The sequence below is a fragment of the Bison bison genome, unplaced genomic scaffold (assembly GCF_000754665.1).
Source record: "Bison bison bison isolate TAMUID 2011002044 unplaced genomic scaffold, Bison_UMD1.0 scf7180017864105, whole genome shotgun sequence".
Taxonomy (NCBI): Eukaryota; Metazoa; Chordata; class Mammalia; order Artiodactyla; family Bovidae; genus Bison; species Bison bison.
The window spans coordinates 7,063,400-7,073,984 of record NW_011494677.1 but is presented as its reverse complement, the minus strand read 5'-3'; the positions used below and the strand labels follow the sequence as shown (position 1 = coordinate 7,073,984).

Sequence of the window (10,585 nt, the reverse complement as noted above, 5' to 3'; positions counted from 1 at the left end):
GACTCTCTTCACCTTACAGAATGATGTCATCTTCTTTCCTGTAGTCAGAGTGGCAGGTAGGAACAAAATGTCTGAAAAGGCTTCCCCTACGCAGAAGTAAGAGAAGAAAGTGCCTCAGAGCTTTAGTTGCCAAATGATCCTAATAAAACCTCCAGTAGGAAAGTGGTCTGGCCTTCTCCAAAGCTGGGGGCAGGAAGAGGCATAAACAGGAAAGGACACGGAGAGGCCCTGGGTCCACACGGAGAGACTGTACTCACCAGAGAAGCAGGGTTTCCATTCCTCTGTCAGATTATTGAAGGAAGAGGGACCACTTTCTCAAAACATTTTGTCTATGTTGGGGGTAGCCACAGACTCCCTCTTCCCCAGGACAGTCCTGTTAGCTCCTGTTTCCTTGGCATAATTTTTTTCTTTTTTTTTTACTTTAAAATTTTATTACTTATTTTAATTAATTAATTATCTTTTAAATTTTATTATTATTTTTTTTTGTCTGCATCAGGTCTTATTTGCAGCATGCAGGATCTTCAGTCTTCATTTTGGCATGTGGAATCTTTCATTGCAGCATGTAGAATCTAGTTCCCTGACCAGGAATTGAACCTGAGCCCCCTGCATTGGCAGTGCAGCGTCTCAGCCACTGGACCACCAGGGAAGTCTGTCCTTGGCGTAATTATTAACGGTCTCCTCTTTTCCTCAAACGCACCCTGAAAGATAAGCCATATGGCACCGTTGTTATGGCTGAGCTGTTGGGGAAAATATCTTCAGGGGTGTGGCAGACTGTTGATTGGTTGGCAAAATGGACCTTTTGTCAGCTTCCGTTACAGAGACCAGGAGACTGAAATTCTTTCACAGCCTTCTTGTAGCTAGGATCAGCCATGTTATACTATTTCAGCCAAGGAGAAGTTTCTGAGAAAATTCTCATCTTTATTGAATATGGATGTGATACCTGGAGTTGCAAGGCTTTCCTGGTGGCTCAGTGGTAAAGAATCCACCTGCCAATGCAGGAGATGCAGGTTTGATTCTCTGGGTTGGGAAGGTCCCCTGGAGGAGGAAATGGCAGCCCATTCCAGTTTTCTTACTTGGGAAATCCCAAGGTCAGGAGGAGCCTGGAGGGTTACAGTCCATGGTGTGGCAAAAGAGTTGGACACAACTCTGACTAAACAACAACAACCTGGAGTTGCAATGGTCACCTTGAAACTGAATGAAAGGTCAAGGAGATCGTAGAGACCCAAGCCCTAAACAGCTGTCAGCTAATTCTGAGAACAAATCACAACTCTTGCAGTTATATTTTCTGTTACTTTGACCTAAAGTCATTCCTGCTTTACACAATGGGTTGTTTCTTTTCCTTCTTTTAAATTACTCCGTCAGGTGTGTTAAGCCTGGAAATCTACTTCTCTTTTCGACATGCAGTTTACTGTCCTTCGGTGACACTGAATCAATCCTTTTAGTATCTTCCCATTTACAGGCCCTGTGTCCAGACACCAACACACACAATGATTGGCAGAGCAAAGACAGGGTGTGCAGAGTGAGAATTAGGGGAACTGGAGGGAAGTAACAAGTTTATCTTCTTTTATCAGAGGTAGTTCTTATTTTGGAAACACAACATTCATTTTCTGAGAACTCTAAGGACTGTGTATTTGGCAAGGACTATTCATTTTTCATCTTCCTCACTAATGTCTTAAGGGATGGGAAAGATAAATCTGTATGTCATCAGGATACATATGGAGCTGAGGGCCACGGTAACTAATTAAGTCCTCTCCCAAGACCCACTGGGATGTCTCAGTTCAGAGATGGAGGCCACCCCCCACCCCACTGATGTCCTTTTTTCCCTAGGAGTCAAAAGACCCCAAATTATCTTGTGTTAATGAGAGTGGTCTAAGAAGGCTAGGGTACTTCTTGCAACTCCCACATCATCCTGGCTATGTGGTCAGGTCCTGGATCTCTGATAATGGCTACTATAAGGATATAGGGATTTGATTGTACTGCCACTAAGGAAGCAAAATTCCAATCACAGCAAGCCCTAAAGCAATTTAAGTTTGGCAACTAGCCCCAAATAGAATTCACTTGAACCTTGCCAGAAATAGGAATGTCATTTTCCGGAAGCTTAAAGAAAGAGAAAAGTAATTTGGGAAACAGAGAGTCCTTTGAAAGGTTCTCCTTTGCCTTCCTGAGGTTCACTGAGTCCAACAGCGTGGTAGTTTTTAAAAGAATCTATTAATTTGATTCTATGTTTTGCCAAAGGGTTCTCTCCATCTCTTACTACCTTCTTTTCATAACCCACATTGAGAACCTGATGGGAAGTTATCAGTGCTTCTACCAAGTCTGTCTGCTCCTGTTCCCACAACATTTCCTGCCAGAATCAAGCCAGAATGATTCCAGAATCCATTGTATAAGACTAAAGAAGAGTGTCTTTCTGCTCACATCTGACAGCTGGTGTCGGCTTTGATGACTGAATCAGCAAAACAGACAGAACTCACACTTTTGTCAACTTCTTTTGTTTTCCTTTTTAACCTGAAAGCTAGATGGACACTAAAAGAGAAGATGATTCTACATTTTTGGGTGGGGAAAGTGCATTAATCTAGACACCCAATTCATTCCCTTAAAGAAAGGAGGTCAGTCACCAAATGACCTATTTTTTTTTTTTTTTATGATTTGAAATTTTCTCTAAAAAAGGATAAATATACCTAAAAAATGTCAAATCTGGTCACAGAGGATAGAGCCCTTTTAGCCCAAATCTCTTCTTTGTTATGTATGTATGTATGTATGTATTTTTGCCTGTGCTGGGTCTCCGTTGCTCTGCACGGCTTTCTGCAGTTGCAGTGAGTGGGGCCTGCTCTCCAGTTACGGGGCCTGGGCTCCTCACTGCAGTGGCTCTTCTTCTTGTGGAGCACAAGTTCTAGGCACTCAGGCTCAGTTGCGCCAAGGCAGGTGGGATCTTCCCAGACCAGGGACAGAACATTCCCTATGTAGAACGTTCCCTACATTGGCAGGCAGATTCTTAACCACTGGACCACCAGGGAAGTCCCCATCTCTCTCTTTTTTTCTTTTTTTAATTAAATTAAATTTAATTTTTTAACTTTACAATATTGTATTGGTTTTGCCATATATCAACATGAATCCACCACGGGTGTACACATGTTCCCCATCCTGAACCCTCCTCCCTCCTCCGTCCCCGTACCATCCCTCTGGGTCGTCCCAGTGCACCAGCCCCGAGCATCCAGTATCGTGCATCGAACTTGGATTGGCGACTTGTTTCATATATGATATTATACATGTTTCACTGCTATTCTCCCAAATCATCGCACCCTCTCCCTCTCCCACAGAGTCCAAAAGACTATTCTATACATCAGTGTCTCTTTTGCTGTCTCGTATACAGGGTTATTGTTACCATCTTTCTAAATTCCATATATATGCATTAGTATACTGTATTGGTGTTTTTCTTTCTGGCTTACTTCACTCTGTATAATAGGCTCCAGTTTCAATCATCTCATTAGAACTGATTCAAATGTATTCTTTTTAATGGCTGAGTAATACCCCATATCTCTTGACGCACCTTCCACTAGCTAACTTTTCAGGAAAAATTAAGAATCACTGAATTTTAAAATCGGGTTCACAGGTCTAAGCAGCACCTTCCTGTGAGACTCTGTTTTCCTGCTTGATTGAAACAGAGTGAAACATTTGCAATTCTGGATATTCTCTGTTTTGGCTAGGGGGTGGTCCTAGAGTCTGCTAGCCCATGGGGATTAAAAATGGGATTCACTGGGCAGTAGCTAACCAAGAACCAGAATGAACCAGGCCACACACAAAGGTGAAATCAGGTTCTGTTTCAGCAGCAAGTCCAATAGAGACAAGGAAATAAATTATTCCAGTTTTGCTCTAGGATAAAAGCAAACATTTGTTTCATTGATTTTTGCAGAGCAGAAGGTGGTATTTCACAATTTTGCAGTTTCTACAGCAAGTTTCTAGTATTAGCTACATATCTATAAATCCTCTGTTCTTTGGAAGATAATTATTCTTTATATGGCAGATGGCATTCTATTAGATTATCATTGTGACAGCAACAAATAATGACACAATTTCCCAATAAAAAGGACCCATTTGATAAATTTTCCAAGATGACTATATTCTTGCTTTCTAAGGAAATAAAGATTCTTTATCAATTTGTTTCTATTAAATTGAATTTGGTTGTGAGTAGGTAGCCATCTTCGTCAAATTGTAGAGATAGGGACAAGCAATATACATTGAAATAGAAATTAAATTTTCTTAGAGAATTTGTTTTACTTGCATCTATGCATTCTATCAGCTTATTTCCCAAAGTATTTGTCTTTATTTTTCTATCCTGCCCTTTGAGTTTCTAGTGGAAATTAGGAGTAAGTAGAAGACTAATGGGAGAAGGCAATGGCACCCCACTCCAGTACTCTTGCCTGGAAAATCCCATGGACAGAGGAGCCTGGTAGGCTGCAGTCCATGGGGTCGCTAAGAGTCAGACACGACTGAACGACTTCCCTTTCACTTTTCACTTTCATGCACTGGAGAAGGAAATGGCAACCCACTCCAGTGTTCTTGCCTGGAGAATCCCAGGGACGGGGGAGCCTGGTGGGCTGCCGTCTATGGGGTCGCACAGAGTCAGACACGACTGAAGTGACTTAGCAGCAGCAGCAGCAGCAGCAGCAGCAGCAGCAGCAGCAGACTAATGTTGAGTTGATTGATGATAGTAAAAATTAAGATTTACTGGCAGATGGTAGAGGAGGGGGTCAAAAGATTCAGAGAAGTGGGAATATGACAGTTTATTAATATGACTTTAATAAAGCATTAACGTCAGAAATCCAATATCTGACAGTATTCTGTGGCAGAGTCCAGAAGACACTCAGTTTTCTCAAGTAACAATGAATCACTGAGAAGCTCAGCAGTTCTGTAGGACCAGGCAGACAGTAGGAGATGCTGTTATAGAACTGGACTCCTGACCAAAGTGGGGGTGATAAAAATCTGAAGTATTAGAGTCCAAGTGGCAGTATAACCATCAGAAGAAAGGAAAAACAAGTATCACAACGAATAGCAAAATCTGAGCTGCAGCCAAGGGTGTCCATCTGCAGAGAGCTATGAATATTCTGAATGAGAACTGGCTTCTTAGAGTCAAGGCAGGTAGGCAGCCAACAAGGATACTAGTTAATGTAAACAGTCAAAATAAACTAAGAATAGCGACTTCCCTGATGGTCCAGTGGTCAAGACTCCACCCTCCTAATGCAGGGGCAGGTTTGATCCTTGGTTAGGGAACTAGATCCTTAAGCTTCAGCTAAGATCTAGTATGCTACAACTAAAACAGGGCACAGCCAAATAAATGAAAAATAAATAAGTAAATGAAGGATAAATGATCAGGAAGCTAAGGGTAATCACCCCAACAAAACTCAAGACCCACTGCCCGGTTTTTGGACCTAAGCCTCAAGGTTTTTGGACCTCAGAGGTTTTTGGAACTCAGAGGTTTTTGGAACTCAGACTCAAGACTCATTGACTGGAGGAGAGGCCAAGACAGCTCTGTGTTACATTTAATCAGTAGTAATTCTCAGCCTCTTTCATCAAATGGATCTACAGACATTTACTAGAATAACTTGCATCAAGGAAAATGGAATACCTAGATTTTTGAGGATTGCTGGGCACAGAGTCTGATTCTCATTCGTGCTTGGAGATCCAAAGTGTCACCATGACCTCCTTTGGCTGTGAATGGAGGCTTATCTCAGGACTGGCTTACTGTGAGTCCACGTGGTCTATGAACTCACACAGATGTTATTTCCTTCATGCATCAATGTATAATTCAAAGGAACAGAGTTGGCAGTTGGCAGAACTCTCATGTGGGGTAAAAGATCTCATAGAAGGGAAGGGCATTTGGAAATCTCCAAACCTTACCTCTCCTCCAAGCTCCCTACCCCTGGCCTGGGTAGTAAATCAGAATAAATACCATATCCTGTGGGGGATAGTAATGCAACTCTTAATTCAAACAACCAAGTAGTAACTGCAATTGCAGTGGCTCTGCTGGATGTAGGATATTTTGGGGGAGCAAATTAATACAGCCTCTGCCATGTGTTAGGCAGCCATTTATCTAGCAGTTGTGTTATTTTTCCATTCTTGTTTGAAAAGAGTTTGAGAAGCTGTCTGCATTCAAATGAGATAGAGAAGAGTATAGATTTAGTTTAGGGTCTTCCCTCAGATCAAGTATTCCCCCACATATTCGGGACAATATTCCAGTTACTACTGATGTAATGGCCATCCCAAAACTTAGTGTTATACCAATAAAAAAATGAAATGAGCCCCTGGTTTTATCCTAGTGAAACTCAAGTTGGACTCTGACCTATAGAACCATCAGATAATAAATTCATGTTGTTTTAAGTAACAACAACAACAAAACCACTTAGTGTTATAGAACATTCTGCTCACCAGTTCTGTGGGTTAGTCATTTGGACTGAGCACAATGGGGATAGTTTGTCTCTGTCCCACATTTTTTAGGGGCTAAGCTGGGAGTGTCTCGATAGTTAGAGACTAGAACCACCTGAAGGCATCTCTCCCTGTGTCTGGTAATGGAGGCTTACCTTTGCTCGGGACCTCAGTTGGTTTGTCTGACCAGAGGATGTACATGCGGCCTTTTCATTGAATCTCCCTCTGTGATAGTTTGGGCTTCCTCCCAGCATGGAGGCTGGGTTTTATGAGTGAACATCCCAAGAAAGTAAGGCAGATGTGTATGGCATGTTATGACTTAGCATCAGAAATCATATAGCTTCACTTTTATCGCTTGTTGCACCCTACTGGTTTTACTGTCCCAGACTTTAGCCCATATTTAAGGGAATGGGAACTCCACAGATCACCACTTAATGGCAGAACTGTCAAGGTTACATGGTATCTTAATTATCTCAGTTACTAGAACAAAATACGATAGACTGGATGGCATGAACAACAGACGTTTATTCCTCACAGTTTCAGAGGCTGGGAAGTCCAAGATCAAGGTACTGGCAACTTCTTGGTGAGGACCCTCTTCTTGCATTGCAGATGGCTGCCTTCTTGCCATGTCCTCATATAGTAGAGGGAGGAGGCTTTGGTTCTGTTCCTACTTATAAGGGCACTAATCATATCAAGGGCACTTCACCCTCATAATCTCATCTAAACTTAATTAGCTCTGAAAGTGCCCACTTCCCAATAGCATCTCATTGAGGGTTAGGGTTTCAACAAATGGGTCTTGGGGGGACACAAACCTTCAGTCCGTAACACATGATCAGAAGAGCATATGGGGTGGTAGGTATTGCTGTGGTCATCTCTGGAAAATACAATTTGCCACAGATGACTTACAATGTTACTTCTTAAAATCTCTTCTCTTCCTTATCTACCTCTTCTGTGTGCCTGAGGGAGGTCAGGATGTTAGTATGAAAGACTGAATTCTCCTTTTATATTAATTTGTTGAAATGAATCAAATTGAATTTGAGGGATTCCTAAAGGTCTTGCAAAAATCAAATGCATGTAATTAGGACAATGACATGATACCTTGCTTTTTTTCTTCTGCCTTGATTTCTGTTTCCCTGGCCTCCAACCCAGACTCCTTGGAATAACAGGCACCCAGAAAACTGGGATTGTAGTGTAACTCGAGTGTGATTGAATGTCATAGTACATTCGGGAAGAATGGAGGTCCCTTTCCCTTAATAGGAGAGTGACAACTGCTTGAGATCCCTGGGCTTGGAATTAAGAGAGCTGAGTTCTAGCTCCTAATCTTTCTATAACCTTGGAAATTTAAGATACTTCATTTCTACCACCTGTGAATAGAGATAGTGATGCCTGATAAGAAATTCCATAGGACTTTTGTGAAGAAAAAATGAAATACAGTCATAAAAAAGTCCTAACAGATATAAGGCGCTGGAAGGGAATGTTTCATGAGGAGGTTATTTCTTAACTCTTATACAGATTAAGGGCTTTCCAGGTGGCTCAAGTGGTAAAGAACACAGGAGACACAGGTTTGATCCCTGGGTTAGGAAGGTCCCATGGAGAAGGAAATGGTAACCCACTCCAGTATTCTTGCCTGGAGAATTCCATGGACAGAGGAGCCTGGCAGGCTGCAGTCCATGGGGTTGCAGAGTCAGACATGACTGAGCACAGCACACATACACATACAGATTAAAGTCCAGTGGCTAGGGATTCCTCAATTTATTAACAGTTTCTTTTTGGATATAACTAACCTGAGTGAAGCTCTTACTGCCTGACTGCCAAGTGGTTGGCCTTGAACCTGCCTGCCTACTCTGTGTGGTACCTGGAGAGGCTCACTCCACTTTTTGGCCGCACCAGCATGTGGGATGTTAGTTCCCTGACCAGGGATTGAACCTGTGCGCCCTGCAGTGGAAGTGCAGATCCTTAACCCGTGGACCGCCAGGGAGGCCCCCACTCTGTGGCTGTCTTTTCCTACTTACCGTGACCAGGATGAATTCACGTTCACGTCCTTTTGGGGCTCATTTTTGGCTCTGGCCAGAACGTTACTTAGATATCAGTTCTTAACTTTATGTTTAGACATTTGGTATTTTAAGATCATTCAAAGACAATTATGGTCAGTAGATGATCCCAAATAGATCTTAAACTTTGATTCTTAGAGCAATGAGAAAGAAGCAGGTAAAAACTATGATTTTCTTAGGTCAAAATAGTTTCATAAATTTAGTAACTGTATTTGGACATTACCACCAAAATAGAGAAAGAAAGCAAACACTACCACATCCTCTGCCTCCCTCATGTCCAAGCACCACCTCTATCTCTCTACTGACAAATGGAAAAAAAAAAAAAAAAAACAACAGCATCTGGGCATGAGTAAGCATTCTTACCCAAAACCAAGAACTAAACAGCCCAGACTAACAGACAGAAAAGAGAAACACTAGGTTCTGGAAAACGATCTTCCTGAAATTTCAATATGGATAATAAAATCTATATATAGTAACTGCTTAGAGTGCGTGTAATTCCACATCCAAATGAGCGGATGTTTAAATCAATAATTTGGGTTTGTTTTCCAGGAAGCTCAGTCAGTGTTCTTTGTCACTCTTTTTTAAAGTATTATGGTTAGTTTTTGGCTGCACTATGTCCTTGGTGCTGCGCTCGGGCTTCCTCTAGCTGCAGCGAGAGGGGCTGTCCTCTAGTTGCAGCGTGCGGACTTCCCACTGTGGTGGCTTCTCTGTGTGAAGCACGGGCTCGAGGGTGCACAGGCTTTAGCAGTTGTGCCTGGGCTCAGTATTTGCCCCGTGGCACGTGGAATCTTCCTGGATCAGGGATTGAACCTGTGTTCCCTGCATTGGCAGGTGGATTCTTAACCACTGGATCACCAGGGAAGTCCCTCTTGATCATTCTTTACACACACACACACACACACACACACACACACATTACACATACACACACACCATATTCTATTTGATTGCTTGGAACTTTCTAGCATTGTTTCCAGTTTTGTGAAGTTTGGATCTTTCAGGGGTATTTTTTAAAAAATGAGGATTGAGGGTTAAATGTGGCAAACTGAGGAGGAAAAATATTAATGATGTATTGCTTTGGTGCGAAGAGGCAGTGACACTCCTGGGCAGGATGCAGTTACAGGTCAGTTTCATGCTGAGAACTTTTTTCTGGAGATTCATAAAGATACCCGAAGCTTTGGTCACGCTTGAGTATGTAGTGTTCCAAATCTGCTCTTGCTCATAGGGGGAGTTTTTTTATTTACAAATGGAAGGTAGAAAATGTTTTTGTTTTGGACTCTAAAAATAATTTTGTCTTGTCATAAGCAAGCTATCAAACACATGAGCTCTGCCCACGAAGAAACCAGCTCTGCTACTTTTGGGGCCCATCACTGCAAATTATGAAATCTGATCTTTATGCAAGTATTTCACAAGACATTGTTTTGTTCTAATTGGAACATTTGTGAAGCAACATCTATATTTTATGTAGCTCTTTTAAATTCCCTTTCACTGGCTCTTGGAAGCCTAAGTATTTCTTCATCCTAGGAAGAAATTATTTGATGATTGGAAGTTTCATAAATATCAGGTCTAAGTTAAAAGTTGCTGTTTAGATAAGGAATGTGAAACTGATGTCAGGTTGTCCTTCTGATTCCTCACACAATTCTTTCAATAATTCTGATATAAATACTAATACATGTTTTTGGCAGTTTCTTTGTTAAGTTCTTAAATTTATTATTTTAGTTTTCATCACAGTTCTACATGAAGTAGGAGCTATAGCTCCATTTCACAGATGAAGAAATAAGTCTCAGAGAAGTTCATAAAAACAATCAAAGTCACATACATAATAAGTACCTAGGCCTAGATTTAAGCCTCGATGGGCCTGACGTCAATCAGGACCTATCTCTTTCCACGTTAAGACGTTGGTTCTCAGGTCACAGTCGCACATTTCCTTGCAAGTCCATGAGTCACCATATCAATGACACAGATGATGGGTTCAGTAAACCTGGCTCCTCTTCCTCCTTGTCCACGTCCAGACTACATTTCTAAGTCAGCCGAGGAGTTAGTTATGGCCAGGTAATAGAGTTTTGGCTGATAGGCTGTACAGAGAGAAATTATATATATATATATATATATAT

At 41.7% G+C, this 10,585-nt stretch overlaps 1 non-coding gene across 1 annotated transcript; it reads right to left on the bottom strand.

Moving 5' to 3' along the window:
* Positions 1 to 573: 573 nt before the first annotated feature.
* TRNAG-GCC lies at positions 574 to 646 on the bottom strand. Its single transcript has one exon. It is a non-coding gene; the product is annotated as a tRNA-Gly (tRNA).
* Between the last annotated feature and the right edge of the window lie 9,939 nt (positions 647 to 10,585).